The sequence below is a fragment of the Elephantulus edwardii genome, unplaced genomic scaffold (genome assembly GCF_000299155.1).
Source record: "Elephantulus edwardii isolate Elephantulus edwardi_28Jun2011 unplaced genomic scaffold, EleEdw1.0 scaffold00043, whole genome shotgun sequence".
NCBI classification, from domain to species: Eukaryota; Metazoa; Chordata; class Mammalia; order Macroscelidea; family Macroscelididae; genus Elephantulus; species Elephantulus edwardii.
Window position 1 is genome coordinate 4,413,293 of NW_006399793.1, and position 14,941 is coordinate 4,428,233.

The following is a 14,941-nucleotide window of genomic DNA, read 5'->3' on the forward strand; positions in this document are numbered from 1 at the left end:
ATGCTGAACGTTATCCAAAATTGACTGGAATAGTATGTTGACAGATAACTACCAGAAATGCAAGCTGGGTTTAGAAAAGGCTGGGGAACTAGAGAGAGACATTATGGCTAATGTCAGATGGATCTTGGCCGAAAGCAAAGAGGACTAGAGAGATATCAATCTGTGTTTCATTGATTACGCAAAGGCATTTGACTGTGTGGATCCCAACAAATTGTGGTTAAACGCTTTTTCTCTTGAACTTGGATCAGGTGGCAACCAGGTTCTATCGCTCAGCTATGGCCAAAATCAAGGCGCAGGACCTTCGCGGAAAGAAGGAGGAGGAGCTGTTGAAACAGCTGTACGATCTGAAAGTGGCGCTTTCCCAGCTGCACGTCGCCAAAGTGACAGGCAGTGCGGCTTCTAAGCTCTCCAAAGTCCTAGTTGTCCGAAAATCCATTGCCCGTGTTCTCACTGTTATTAGGCAGACTCAGAAGAACCTCAGAAAATACTATAAGGGCAAGAAATACAAACCTCTGGATCTGCGGTCCAAGAAAACACGTGCCATGCGCCAAAGGCTCAAAAAGCACAAGGAGAACCTGAAGACCAAGAAGCAGCAGCAAAAAGAGCGCCCGTACCCACTGCAGAAATATGCCGTCAAGGCCTGTATTTCCTAAGTAAAACACAAAACAAAACAAAAATAGTGGTTAACCTTGAGGAGAATGGGGCTCTCAGAACAATTAATTGTACTTAATATGAAACCTATGCTTGAACGGGGAATCAGTCCTCAGAACAGAACAGGGAAACACTGCATGGTTTAAAATCAGGAAAGAAATGCATCAGGGATGCATCCTGTCTCCATACCTATTCAGTCGATATGGGGGAAAGATCATCTGGGAGGCTGGGCTGTATGAGGAAGAATGTGACATCAAGATTTGAGGAAGACTCAGCAGCAGCATACATCAAGCAGACCACGCAACCTTGCGTGCTGAAACGGAAAAGGACCTAAAGCACTTGCTGTAGAAGGTCAAGGACTGTAGTCTTCAATATGGATTGAAACTCAGCATCAAGAAGAGAAAGATTCTCACCACTGAGTCAACTGGTAGCACCATGAATAATTTACAAAATCATTGCTTCTGCGTGCTGCATAGGATTCCATTGTGTGATTGGACCATAATTTCTCAATCCATTAGTTTCTGGTTTGACCTAATAAAGGGAATTCATAATCCTCTTTTTGTTGGTGTTGACTAATTAAGGAATGAATGCACAAATAAAATAATAGACGCTGGGTTATACGAAGAGGAATGTGGCATCAGGATTGGTGAAAGAATCATCAGCAACCTGCGTTATGCAGATGACACCACCCTGCTTGCTGAAACTGAGGAGGACCTGAAGTTCTTATTGCAGAAGATCAAGGACTACAGCCTCCTATATAGACTGAAGCTCAACATCAAGAAAACAAAGATTCTCACCACTGGCCCAATTGGCAGCATCAGTATGGATGGCGAAGTGATTGAGATAGTTAATAGTTTTAGTTTACTTGGCTCCACAGTCAACACTCTTGGTAACAGCAGCCAGGAAATCAAGAGATTAATTGCATTGGGAAAGTCGGCTGTGAGGGACCTCTCAAGAGTTCTGAAGAGCAACGATGTCAGACTGGAGACTAAGGTGTGCCTGATCCAGCCTATAGTCTTCGCAATTACGTGCTATGCGTCAGAGAGTTGGACAGTGAATAGGGTTGATAGAAAGAGAATTGATGCCTTTGAGCTATGGTGCTGGAGAATAGTGCTGAATATACCATGGACTGCTAGGCAGACAAACAGGTTTGTTTGTTCTGGAGAGGGTGAAGCTGGAAGGCTCTTTGGAGTGAAGGATTTTGAAGCTTCGTCTGACATATTTTGGGCATGTTGCAAGGAGGGATTGGTCCTTGGAAAGGGACATCGTGTTTGGGAGAGTGGAGGGGCAGTGAAGGAAAGGAAGACCTTCGATGAGATGGAGCAATTCTGTGACTGGAGCTGTGGGAATAAGTGCTTTTGAGATGGCTATATTGGCACAGGATAGAAGAGCATTTAGAGCTCTTGTACATAGGGTCACTATGAGTCGCAAGTGACTCGATGGCACATAACACCAACAATTTAATACATGTAGTAGGGATAATGTTGTACCCTTGAAGTTGCAATATGTGTATGGTTTATATAAGGCTTCCAGTCTAACTGAAGACATGTGAAAAACTTACGAAAACCAGCTAATGTATAAGTTGATCCTTTGCTAAAGAAATCACTCCCTGAAGAAGGATATTATCTTTGGTAAAGCAGCAATAAAAAGGGCAACCAATAATAAAATACATTGAAACAATTATTATACAAGGGGCTCAAACATACCAGCTATCATTGAACAACATTTTATTTTATTATAAATAGAATCATAATGAATCTGAGATTATTCTAACACTCACAACATATTGAGTGAATATGTAATTTATAAAATTTGGAATAATTGGTGAAGAAATGTTTCTTTATACAGAACCAAGAAGAAAGAGTCCTGTTTAAGTTATGTATTCTAGCTCTTGTGGTCCTGAAGTTATGAATGGTATTGCCAACACAAAGCCATGCTGCTTGAATCCACCACTTGCTCTGTGAGAGAAAGATAGCTAATCCCTTCCCTTGTGATTTACAGCCTCTAAAAAAACCTATGACTCTGTTCCAATTCAAGGTCACATAGCAACAACTACAAAAGGATACTACACATGGATGGCTTTAACAAATAGGAATTCTTTTTCTTACACTGTGGGAGGGTGAAGACTAAATTCAAGGAACTGGCACTAAGAAAAGCCTTCTTTCTCCATCATTTCTAAAGGATAGTACTTTTATTCAGCATCTGTATACCAGGTGATCCTTAGAAATTTCCATGTGTTCAAACCTTCCTAGATCTTAAGAAGCTTCCTAGTGCATGTACCAAAGTCTAAAAGGATCAACTCCATTCATGGGAATCATTGCAATTATATTGAGGTCTACCATCTCCACACTATTTTTTCCTCCTCTGCTTTTGCGATTTAAAAGGTATTATTGGCCACAGGCTCTAATAGGATGAAGGAATATTGTATTTCATCTTTAATTATCTTACAAAAATTTGGTTTATCAGATCATAACTGACCCCCCATCCCCAGTGCATATAGAAGTTGATTGCCCATACTTTTCTCTCAAGTGAAGTTGGTGGATTCAAACTGTGTGCCTTCGGATTAGCAGCCCATTTCCTTACCATTAAGCCACCAGAGCTCCTACAAGGAGCAATGTCGCTATTGTACTGTAGTCAAAACCAACAATAGATGACTCCCTGCAGATTTTTAAAGACAGTTACTTGAATAGGAAGAGACTACGTATCCTTCTCCCATGGAATGACTGGTGACCTCCAACCGCATGCCTTTGAGGTGCAAGGGATATTCACATTTATTACTTGTACAATTGACAGTACTCCAGACTATTCTGAAATGAATTCTGATAAATTCTCCTCTTCTAACAGATGCACAGGTGCTTTGAATCCATCAGTAGTTCCACGGGGGAGGGGGGAACGGAGTGATGTGATTCCATAAAGATTATAGTCTAGAAAACTTTGGTGCAGTGTTACACTGTCATATACAGAGTGAGTTTTCTGGTGGCCTTGTGATAAGAAGCTGTGTTGTAATCCCTAAGGCACACAGTTCAAATCCACCAGTTTTTCCACAGGAGAAGGATGTACAATCTCCTCCCATGCAATTAACTGCCTCTGAAAATCTGCTGGAGGGTCAGCGATGGCTTGGTTCCAGCTCAATGGTACACAATAATACAATAACAATAAAGGTTACCATAGCAATAGCAATAGATCATTTGGCAGCATGTGGTTGCTGTAGTTGGGTGCAATAGAGTTGAATATGACTTATGACCTTATGAACATTCCATTTGAACCCTATCCTCATCTCTGAAAAAATTGACCCTATTGCTGCAGTCACTATGCAAATATATCTCATTGAGGGTCTTCATTTCCTATTCTGATCCTTCCCCTTTCCAAGATGATGTCTCTTTCTAAGGAATAGCCTCCCCTAACAATATTTCCAAATTTTGTCAGATGACGCTTTGTCATCGTTGTCTCTTATGATCGTACTTAGAATTTTATCAAAGACATATCTGCTTGTTATTTTGGCTGTCTATGGATTATTCAGTAATTTTCTCCAAGAATACAACAAAAGACCTCTGGCTGGTGGCCTAGTGGCAAGAATCTGCACTGCATTCCGGGAGGTATGAGGTTTGAATCCACCAGATACTCTGCTGGAGAAGGACAATCTCCTGCTGTACCAGTCAGATCTAATTTGACGGTACATGCACAAAAAATAATCAAATAAAAAACAAGGACATATGTTTTTGCAACAATGAATGAATGGAAATCCAAAGTTTCTGTAAATTTCCATTGAAATTAATAATAAATTTTAAAAAGGGGAAAAAAAGAACACAACAAAAGCATCGATTCTTCTGTAATCCTTAGGCATTGTCCTGCTTTCAGATGCATAGTAAGTGATTGAAAAAGCCATGACCCGAATCAAGTGCATCTTAATCTTGAAACTGACATTATTGTTTCTCAGTATATGGGGGAAGTCTCAGACACCAAAATTTCCCAATACAACAAGTCTTTTGATTTCTTGACTGCTAGTATCAAGAGTGTTGATTGTAAATATAAGTAAGATGAAATTATTGACAATTTCAATCTTTTCTCCATCAATCTTGATGTTATCTATGGCACAGTGTTGAGGAATTTTGTTTCCTTGATGTTGAGGAGTATTACATATTGAGGCCTTTGATTTTCTGCAAGAAGTGATTCAAGTATTCCTCACTTTCAGAAATTAAGGTTGTAACATCTGCATAAAGCAGGTTGTTGATGACTCTTGCTCCAATTCTGGTACCACATTTTTCTTCTTGGAGTCTAGCTTCCTGAATTTTTTCCTCAGCCTAATGATCACATAGGTATGGAGAAAGAAGACCACCCTGCCACACACTTTTCTTGATATTAAATTATACAGCGTTCCCTTGTTTTCTTCTGTTCTGTTCTATTCTATTTTGTTCTGCAAACAGGTTTTTGGTCTAAGTATAGATTTTGTATGTGCATAATTAAATCTTATGTGATTCCTATTCTTCTCAATGTTAATCATAGTTTGTTATGATCTATGCAGTCAAATCCCTTTGCATAGTCAATAAAACACTAATAGAACATTATTATTCTCTGTTTTCAGCCAAGTTCCATTTGACATCAACAATAATAGCCCTAGTTACATGACCACTTCTAAACACAACTTGAATTTCTGTCAGTTTTCTGTTGATGTAGCATTCTAGCTGTTTTCCGATGATTTTCAGCAATATTTGCTTTCATGTGATATTAATAATATTGTCAATAATTTTCACACTCTGGTGGAATGCCTTATTTGGTAATGGGAACAAATATGAATATTTAATATCAGTTGACCAGGTAACTGTCTTCTAAATTTTGGTATAGACTGATAGACACACCTTACCAGTGGTAGGGCTGCATCTGTTAAGTCTACAGCATAAGAACTCTTTTTTTTTTTCACTAAAAGAACTAAAGGAACCAAATTAGATATAAGAGAGAAGACCATACTCCTGCTCATTATAGTCTGTTGGCTAAGTGATTGTAGAATACCATCTTGCACAAAGAAGTAGGTTTAATAGCTATTTTCTAACTTGCTTATGACTATTTCAGATGAAGCATTATTTCCTATTCAGGAAATGTTTTCTAATGTAGGAGGGAAATACACTTTTTAACACTGCAAAAAATACATCTTGTTTTATATGTTACTCTAATTTTGATGTCATGGCAGATACCTCAACTAATTAGGACCCCTAAAATTACTTGTTTAAAGTCCTAAGTTTTATGAAGTCTTTGCCTTGACACAGTTTACAGTCAGCTCAGTCTATGTATATATTCCAATTAGCAGTTAAGATAATTTTTATATATTTCTGCCTTACTTAGACAAATGGTCTCTATTTAAATCACATGTAGTCTTTAAACCTTGTAGTCTGTGGGCAGATCACAAGCATTTGAAGCTTACCTCCTGATTTACTACCTGCTTAAAACCAAAGGGGCTCTGCTGACCTGGATGTAGGGAATTGCATTGCAAAGTCAAAGGCTCACATTCTAATCCACTAGCTGTTTTGCAGGAGAAAGATGGGAAATGTCTTCCCAAGCAATTTATGTTTTTGTTGTTGTTGTTATGGACCATTGAGTGACCTACAGTGCATGATAATCTTATATACAATATCCCTGAAGCCTGCCCTGTCCTGAGCCAGACTCACTGATCCTGACACACTTACCCCCATTGCTCTAGTTACTGTATCAATCTATCTTATCTGAGGTCTTCCTCTCCTTCACTGTCCCTCCACCCTATGAGCATGATGTCCCTCTCTAAGGTCCTATCCCTCCTAGCCATGTGCCCAAAGTTATGTGAGATCCTAGTCTCCAAGGAGAAACTTGATTTCATCCTCTCCAAAACAGAATTATTTGTTTTCTTGGTATGTTCAAGACTCTTTCAGCACCACAACCCAAAGGCAACACTTCTTCTCCTTTCACCTTTAGTCATCGTCCAGCTCTCTGATCAATAGCAAGAAATTGTGAAAACCATGGCCCGGATCAGGTGCATCTTAGTATCCTGACTGACATCATTGTGCAATTCATCTTTTGATTTCCTGACTGCTGGTGACAAGAGTGTGGATGGTGGAGCTGAGCAAGCTATACTGTTAAAACCTCAATCTCTTCATCCATCATGGTGCTGCCAATTGGCCCAGTGGTGAGAATATTTGTCTTCTTGATGTTGAGTTTCGATCCATATTGAAGACTACAGTCCTTGACCTTCTGAAGCAAGCACTTCAGGTCTTCTTCAGTTTCGGCAAGCAAGATTGTGTCATCTGCATAAAGTAGGCTGTTGATGAATCTTCCCCCAATCCTGATGCCACATTCTTCCTCAGAAAGTTTATCCTTTCTAATGGTCTCTTCTGCATATAGGCTGAAAAGTTATGGGTACAGGACACATCCCTGATGCATTAATTTCCTGATTTTGAACCATGCAGTGTTTCCTTGTTTTGTTCTCAGTACCCCTTTCTGGTCCAAGTGTAAGTTTCACATAAGTACATTCCATTGAGATCCCCATTCTCAGGGTTAACCACAATTTGCTGTGATCCACATGGTCAAATGACTTTGCATAGTAAATGAAGCACAGGTAGATATCCCTCTAGCTCTTTGCTTTCCACCAAGATCCATCTGACATTGGGATAATGTCCCTAGTGCCATGACCTCTACTAAACCTAGTTTATATTTCTTGTAGTTCTCTGTCAGTGTACTTTTCCAGCCATTTCTGGATAATCTTCAAAAGGATTTTGCTTACCTGTGATATAAGTGTTGTTGTTATGATTGTGTGACATGAATAGTGCTGTTGAATTGCTTGCAACTCATAGTGACACTATGTACAATAACCATGAACCCTGCTCTATCCTGAGCCAATCCTATTGTCTGGCACACCTACCCCCATTCCACGAGTCACTGAATCAATCTATTTCATTGATTGTTTTCCTTTCTTTCACTGTCCCTCCACCCCTCCAAGCGTGATGTCCCTCTCCAAGGACTGGTCACTTGCAATATGCCCAAAGTATGTCAGATGAAGCCTCAGAATCCTTGCCTCCAAGGTTGTTTGATATTTTCCTCACTCTGTCTGTCAGTCACCCTTTTTTGGAATGGAAATAAATATACATCTCTTCCAGTCAGTTGTCCAAGGAGTTGTCCTCCAGATTTTTTAACACAAACTGGTGAGCAAGTTCAGTGAAGTATTTGTTTGTTGAAATATTTCAAATGGTATTCTCTGAAAATTCGCTGGCACATCAACTCTGAGTTATTTCTGACTCAATGGCACTGAGTTGTTAGTTGTTGAAGAATAGGAAAATCACATAACCTTTCTGGGCTAGAATTGTCAGATAAAATAAAAGATTACCACTTTAATATAAATTTCAAATGAACAAAATAATACTTAGTGTAAATTTGTTCCATGCCATTTTTGGTAAGTCTCAATCTGACAATCCTACTCTAGACCTCCTTCCTTTAAGGTATAACATGAGAAAAATAGTAGAAGAATTAATTGAAGGTATTAAATAAATTAATCTTTGTTATGAAGCATGTGTTATGACCCATTGTATAGTTTTCCTTTTAAAAAGACACCATATTTGGAAATATGGAGAACCGGTGAAAGAGGAAAATTCTCAATCAGAGGGATTGACACAATGACTTCAGCAATGGACTCTAGTGTGTTAGAGATGATGAGCATATCACAGGATATAGGGCAGGATTCAGGTCAGCTGCCCATGGAGTTGCTGTGAGTTGAACTCAACTTGATGGTGCCTAACAATAATATCATACCATAGAATGAACTGGAACTCAAACTCATTGCCATAGATTCAGAACTAATAGCTGACCTTCCAGTGGATCACATGTTGGGAGATTGTCCTTATTTCTCTGAAGGGTTTGCAACTGACAGAGAGGCATCATCTTGGGCTAGCAGCTCAAATCCAAATTCTCTCACATCTGACCCCTTTAGATGAATATTCAAGCTGCATTATTATTACTGGTGACACTTTAAGTATTTCCTTGTTATTTTTAATGGAGAATCAGGTATGTAAGATAGGACTATGCATGTTGTTGTTGTTGTGTCTGGTGGAGTCAGAACTGACTCATAATTTACCTCAGATAGGTTTTTTGAAGCAGTCAGTAGCATGGGGAGAGATTGCCTATCTTTCTCCCACAGAGCATCTGGTGTTTTTGAACCATGAGCCTTTGTGGTTGCAGCACAACTTCTTACCTCTATGCCACCAGAGATTGCAATAACAACATAAAAATCTTTTAATAAATGTAAAAGAAAAATTGTAACTCAATAATTTAAATATAGATATCTGTATAATGCACTGCAATGTTGAAGAAACATCATAGACTAAGAGAAATATCATGGTTTTGAGAGAAGACAGATTATATGGGAAGAGTAATACTTAGCCTGAAGTATCAGGAATCTGAAGTCCATTGTACAGACATGAAAGTAAGAGAAAATGGTAAAATATGCGTTATCTTTCGCTCATACCTCCAAATGTGAAGCTTTCTAACGTGTATAAAGTGTAGGCAGTGTTCTATAGGTCAAACCAACCTCCATATGTATCTACAAATGCAGTTTAGACTAACTGTTTATGCTGAATCATTCATTCAATGGATGATTCCGAGGACTACCTCTTACTGAGCAATCAAGTGAAATCTATGGCACAGACTAGTTTGTTTGCATTTGACAAGAGCAAAGACTAAGTAAGGGAAACTATTAGCGTAGCAGCTGGAGGATAAATCTGTAGAAAAAAATGTAAAAAAGAAAAATTCTTAACACGCAGTGAACGTAGGTAGAAAGCTTTTAATATGGACATAACTATAAATTATTTTAGCTTCAATATTGGTTTTTAAAAATACAGTCTGTACAGTGGTATTTTTATAGTCAGTGTCAAGCACAGTCATTTTTAGTTACAGCTTGTATAACAGTTCAAGAAAATTCAAAGTGAACTGTTCTGAAGAGGGGAAAAAATATAGCACAGATTTGCTAATACAGCAATCACTGCTTTGGCCAAAGGCTACTTTACACTTTGTCTACATAGCACTCACTCAACAAATATTTATTAAGTGTTGATTATTTGCCGGATACTATCCTAGGTGCTGAGAATACATCAATGAATGAGTCCTAGCATACAATATGCATATAGTGTTCTAGGGAGAGAAGCATTGGCAGTGAGGGTGCTAAGAGCTCAAATGTATGTTCTGTGCTCTGGATAAGGGGGCAGTATTTATTTTGTTCTTGTTAGGTGCATTCAATTGTACTATGAACCAAACTGATCCTATGAGAAACAGATCAGAACTTATTTTATTCTGTATCATCTTCTTGATCTCTGCCATGCTCGAACCCATTGTCATAGTCACCATATCAATCCATTTCATTGAATTTGATCTTGTTCATGGTAGGTGCTCTTGAGTAAAGTACAATGCATAGTGACCTTAGGAACAACATATCTAAACGCTGTGCTCTCCTGTACCATCCTCAGAATCTCTGACATACTTGAGGCCATTGTTGTAGTCACTGTGTCAGTTCACCTGGTTGAGGGTTTCCTCTCTTTCACTGTCCCTCCATCTTCCCAAGCATGATGTCCCTATCCAAGGAATAGTCTCTCCTAGCAACATGCTCAAAATATGTGAGATGAAGCTTTTCCATTTTTGTCTCAAGGAGTACTCTGGCTGCATCTCCTCCAACACACTTATATGTCTGTTCTTTTGGCAGTCCATGGAATATTCAGTTTCTTCGCCAACACCACAGTTTAAAAGTGTCAATTCTTTTTTGGTCATACTTATTGATTGTCCAGCTATCAGCAGCTTAGCAAGTGATTGGAAAAAGTGATGGCCTGAATCAGATACATTTTAGTCTTCAAACTGACATCATTGGTCCTCAATAGTTTGGATTGGTCCCTGACTACAGGCTTTCCCAGTGCAATACATCTCCTGGGGGATCCAAGATGAAATATTTGGTGGTTACACTCCTATCTCCATTTGTCATGATGTTGACTATATCTCCAGTATTGAGAATTCTTTTGTTTGAGATGATGTTAAGATACAATCCACATTGAGGCTATAGTCCTCGATCTTCTATGGAAAGTGATTCAAGTCTTTCTCACTGTCAGCAAGTAAAGTTGTGTTATCTACATAATGAAAGTTATTGAATCTTTCTCCAATACAGATACTACATTCATTTTCATAGAGTTGAGATTCTCAATTTTCTCACCTACAGACTGAGTAAATATGGAAACTTTTCTTAATTTAAACCATGTAATTCTGTCTCCTACCTTTTCAGTCTGTATGCAGAACAGATCATCTGGGACGCTGGGCTGTCCGAGGAAGAATGTGGCATCAGGACTGGTGGAAGATTCATCAACAACCTGCATTATGCAGATGACATACCCTGCTTGCTGAAACTGAGGAGGACCTGAAGCACTTGCTGCAGAGGGTCAAGGACTGCAGCCTTCAATATGGATTGAAGATCAACATCAAGAAAACAAAACTTCTCACCACTGGACAAATTGACAGCATCAGTATGGATGGCGAAGAGATTAAGATATTTAACAGTTTTAGTTTACTTGTCAACACTCTTGGTATCAGCAGCCAGGAAATCAAGAGAAAAATTTCCCTGGGAAAGCCAGCTGTCAGGGACCTCTCTGGGCTGGAGACTAAAGTGTGACTGATCCAGGCTATAGTCTGTAATTGTGTGCTGTGCATTGCAGAGTTGGACAATGACTAGGGATGATAGAGAACTGATGTCTTTGAGCTGTGGTGCTGAATGTTGAATATTACAAGGACTGCTAGGAGAACAAACAAGGGGGATGGGGGTTGTCCTGGAGAGGGTGAAGCCAGGCTGCTCCTTGGAGTCAAGGATTCTGAAGCTTTATCTGACATACTTTGGGCATGTTACAAGGAGGGACCAGTCCTTAGAGAGAGACATCATGTTTGGGAGAGTGGATAAACAGTGCAAGAGAGAAAGACCCTCAATAAGATGGATCGATTCTGTGATTTGGGTGGTGGGAGTAAGTGTGTTGGTGACGGTGAGGTTGGCACAGGATAGAGCAGCATTTATGGCTCTTGTACATAAGGTCACTATGAGTCGCAAGCGACTCAATGACACATAACAACAATAACATTTCTTTGCTCTGTTTGCACAACAGCCCCTTGGTGTAGGTCTAGGTCTAGGTTTTACTTAAATACAATTAAGTGTTCTGAGATTCTCAGTATTTTTTATGTTAGCTATAATTTGTTATGATCTAAACAAAGAAAAAGGCCAAAACAGAAGCCAGAAGGGACCCTGAGAATTACACTTGTTTTTGTTATTGTGATATACCATCACTCTATGAAGTGGATTGATTCAGTGACTGGGATTGGCACAGGACAGAGCAGAGTTTAGGGCTCTTGTACATAAAATCACTATGAGTTGCAAGTGATTCAATGGCACATAACAACAACCAACAACAATGTACCCTCAAGTAGCAACCAACCCACAGCTGACTCTCCATCTGTTTTCAGAGGTAGTTAATTGCATGGGAGGAGATTGCCCATCCATCTTCCATAGATTAGCTGGGGGACTTGAACAGAATGCCTTAGAGATTGCAGCACAACCTCTTGCTACTAGGCCACCAGAGTTCCTTGAGAAATTGCACTGTTGTTGTTGTTGTTGTTTGATTTCGTCGAATTCTAGATGACTCATAACGACCCTATGAATTAACAGCCTGAGCACTGTTTGTACATAGAGTTTCCAGAGGCAAGCCATTTCAGAAGTGGATGCCGCTCCAAAGCCAAAACAAACAAACAAAAAAAGATGTTGAAATAAAAGAGCTGGACAGAAGATTTTAAAGGACAGCCCAAGAAGGCAAAGCAAAATAGTATAACCAAATATGTAGAGACTTAAAATTGAATTAGAAAAAAGGAGACATAAGCTCAGCATTTCTCCAACTGAAAGAACTGAAAACCCAATGAAGGCCAAAAATTATATAATACTTAGAAGCCCTATGGGCAAAATCTTGGATGATTTAGGAAGCATCCAATAAAGACGAAGGGAATAGAGTCATTGTACCAGAAAGATTTAGCTGACACTGAAATATTTTAGTAAGTTCCATGTGATTAAGCAGCATTGGTAATGAAGGGAAAAGTTCAAGCTGTATTGAAGACATTGGCAAAAAATAAGGCTCCAGGAATCTATGGGATACCAACTTTCACGTTTTAAATGACAGATACAGCCTGGAACATGCTCACTAGTTTATATCAGAATATTAGGAAAATTTGGATTCTGATCTAAGAAGAAGAAATTATGTTAAGTTCCTCAGTGGAGAACATAGGTCTTTCTAGGCTTAGATATATATCAAGTGAGAATAAGTTACATCAGGATTTAACAGGAAGGGTCTTCCAAGATTAAAGTAAGTTGTTGCTGTTGTTGATTGAGCACGACTTATAGTGACTCTATGAACAAAAGGCCTGAAGCCCCACTACAACTATGGACATTTATCAAAATCCATAGAGTTTCCGGAGGCATGTTGTTTAGGAAGTGGATGTCACTCATGATTCCAAACCTGTCATAGAATGTTACTGGCTGGGTTGCCTGTGATGCATAACGACCCTATCTACAGCAGGGCTGAATTCTTCCCTGTCCTGAGCCAGTCTCACTAATTCCAACACACCAATCCCATTGATCCAGTCAATGTATCAGTCCATCTCATCTAGGGTCTCCCTCTTCTGTGCTGTCCATCCACCCTTCTGAGCATGATGTCCTTCTCCAAGGACCTATCTCCCCTGGCCATGTGCCCAAAGTAAGTGAGGCAGAATTTTTGGTTTCTTATAGCTTAGATTATCCTTTTATTCCTGCCTCAAATGAGTCAATAACTAGTCAACAATGGAAATTCTTCTGATTGATATATTAAAAATGATACTGATAGCAACTAAATTATATTGACTCTTGATACATTAAGTATCCTTAACCTATTTAATTAAATAAATCATCACAATAACATTTCAAGATTATAGTTTAGAAAATGGTATAGGAAAGTTAAGTGACTTGCTGTGCGGCAACGATATGGAGGGGACAGCGTTTGAAAGAACACGAGTGGTTTCTGATATGAGTTCCATGCAGATTTTTTCTGTGACAACATCTGCATGAAAATTAAAAGTCCTGGGTTTTCCATTCAGCCGGGAAGTTAAGTATTATGCTCAAAATCCATTTTAATCTTGTTATAAAACCAAAGAATATATTGTTACATTTTATTCATTAAAATTACATAATGCCCTCATCTCAATAAACAGATAACCTCCATAAAAATAAAACAAGTTCACACAGTATTTTTCTCCCATGAATTTTTTAAAAAGCTAATTTATTCATGAGCGAAAATGAATAAAGGCATCTTCTCTCCAGTAGGGTCATGTTGTTAACATGAATCAGTTTTTGCCTGATGGAGCTAGGTAGTACCCAATGGGATTATGTTTTCTTTGATATGCAAGTAACACTCAAAGGGAGAAAAACACTGTTTAAAATGGTCATTGATCATTAGGTATCTAAGATTTATTTGTGGACAAGTTGTTGCTGTTGTTATGTGCCGTGAAATCACTTACATTTTATAGCAACCAAAAGTATAGCTCTGAACCCTGCTCTATCTGGAGCCAATTTCATTGCCTGAAATGCTTACTTGCATTACCCTAGTCATGGAATCAATCCATTCATCTAGTATTTTTCTCTTTTGTGCTGTCACTTCACCCTTCCATGCATGATGTCCTTCTACAAAAGACTAGTCCATCCTGGACACATATCCAAAGTATGTGAGATGGAGCTTCAAAATCTTTGCCTCCAGGGAGCAGCTTGGAGCAGCACTGTCTCCAAGACAAACCTATTTCTTCTCTTAGCAGTCCATGGTATGTTCAATAGGATTCTTTTTTTGTTTGTTTGTTTGTTTGTGTGTTTTTTTAATTTTAATGAAAGTTTACAAAAACTTAGGGTTTCCAGTCATTCATTGTTGTACTTTTCTCCCTGCCTACCCGCTTCCCCCCATTCACTCTTCTCCTTGAAAAGTAAACGAAAAACTCTTTCATTGTTATGCAATCTCTCCACCCAAGTTCACTCAACTGTGCAACATTCCTTCTAGACTCCTGTCATGACAATAATGTCCAATTCATATATCCCTTTTAAACAGTTCTCTCCCTCATACATCATTCCTCCCCTCCTTCTCTGCCTTCCCTCAACCCCGATGTCAAACTCATTTTACGACAGTGGCCCTAAGCAATATTTGTCATTTTGTGACTGAGATATTTCACTCAGCATAATGTCCTCAAGGGTCATCCA

The 14,941-nt window shown here is 39.0% G+C and overlaps 1 pseudogene; it reads left to right on the forward strand.

The window, feature by feature from the left end:
• The first annotated feature begins 275 nt into the window (after positions 1–275).
• LOC102856706 lies at positions 276–653 on the forward strand (annotated as a pseudogene).
• The last annotated feature ends 14,288 nt before the right edge of the window (positions 654–14,941 follow it).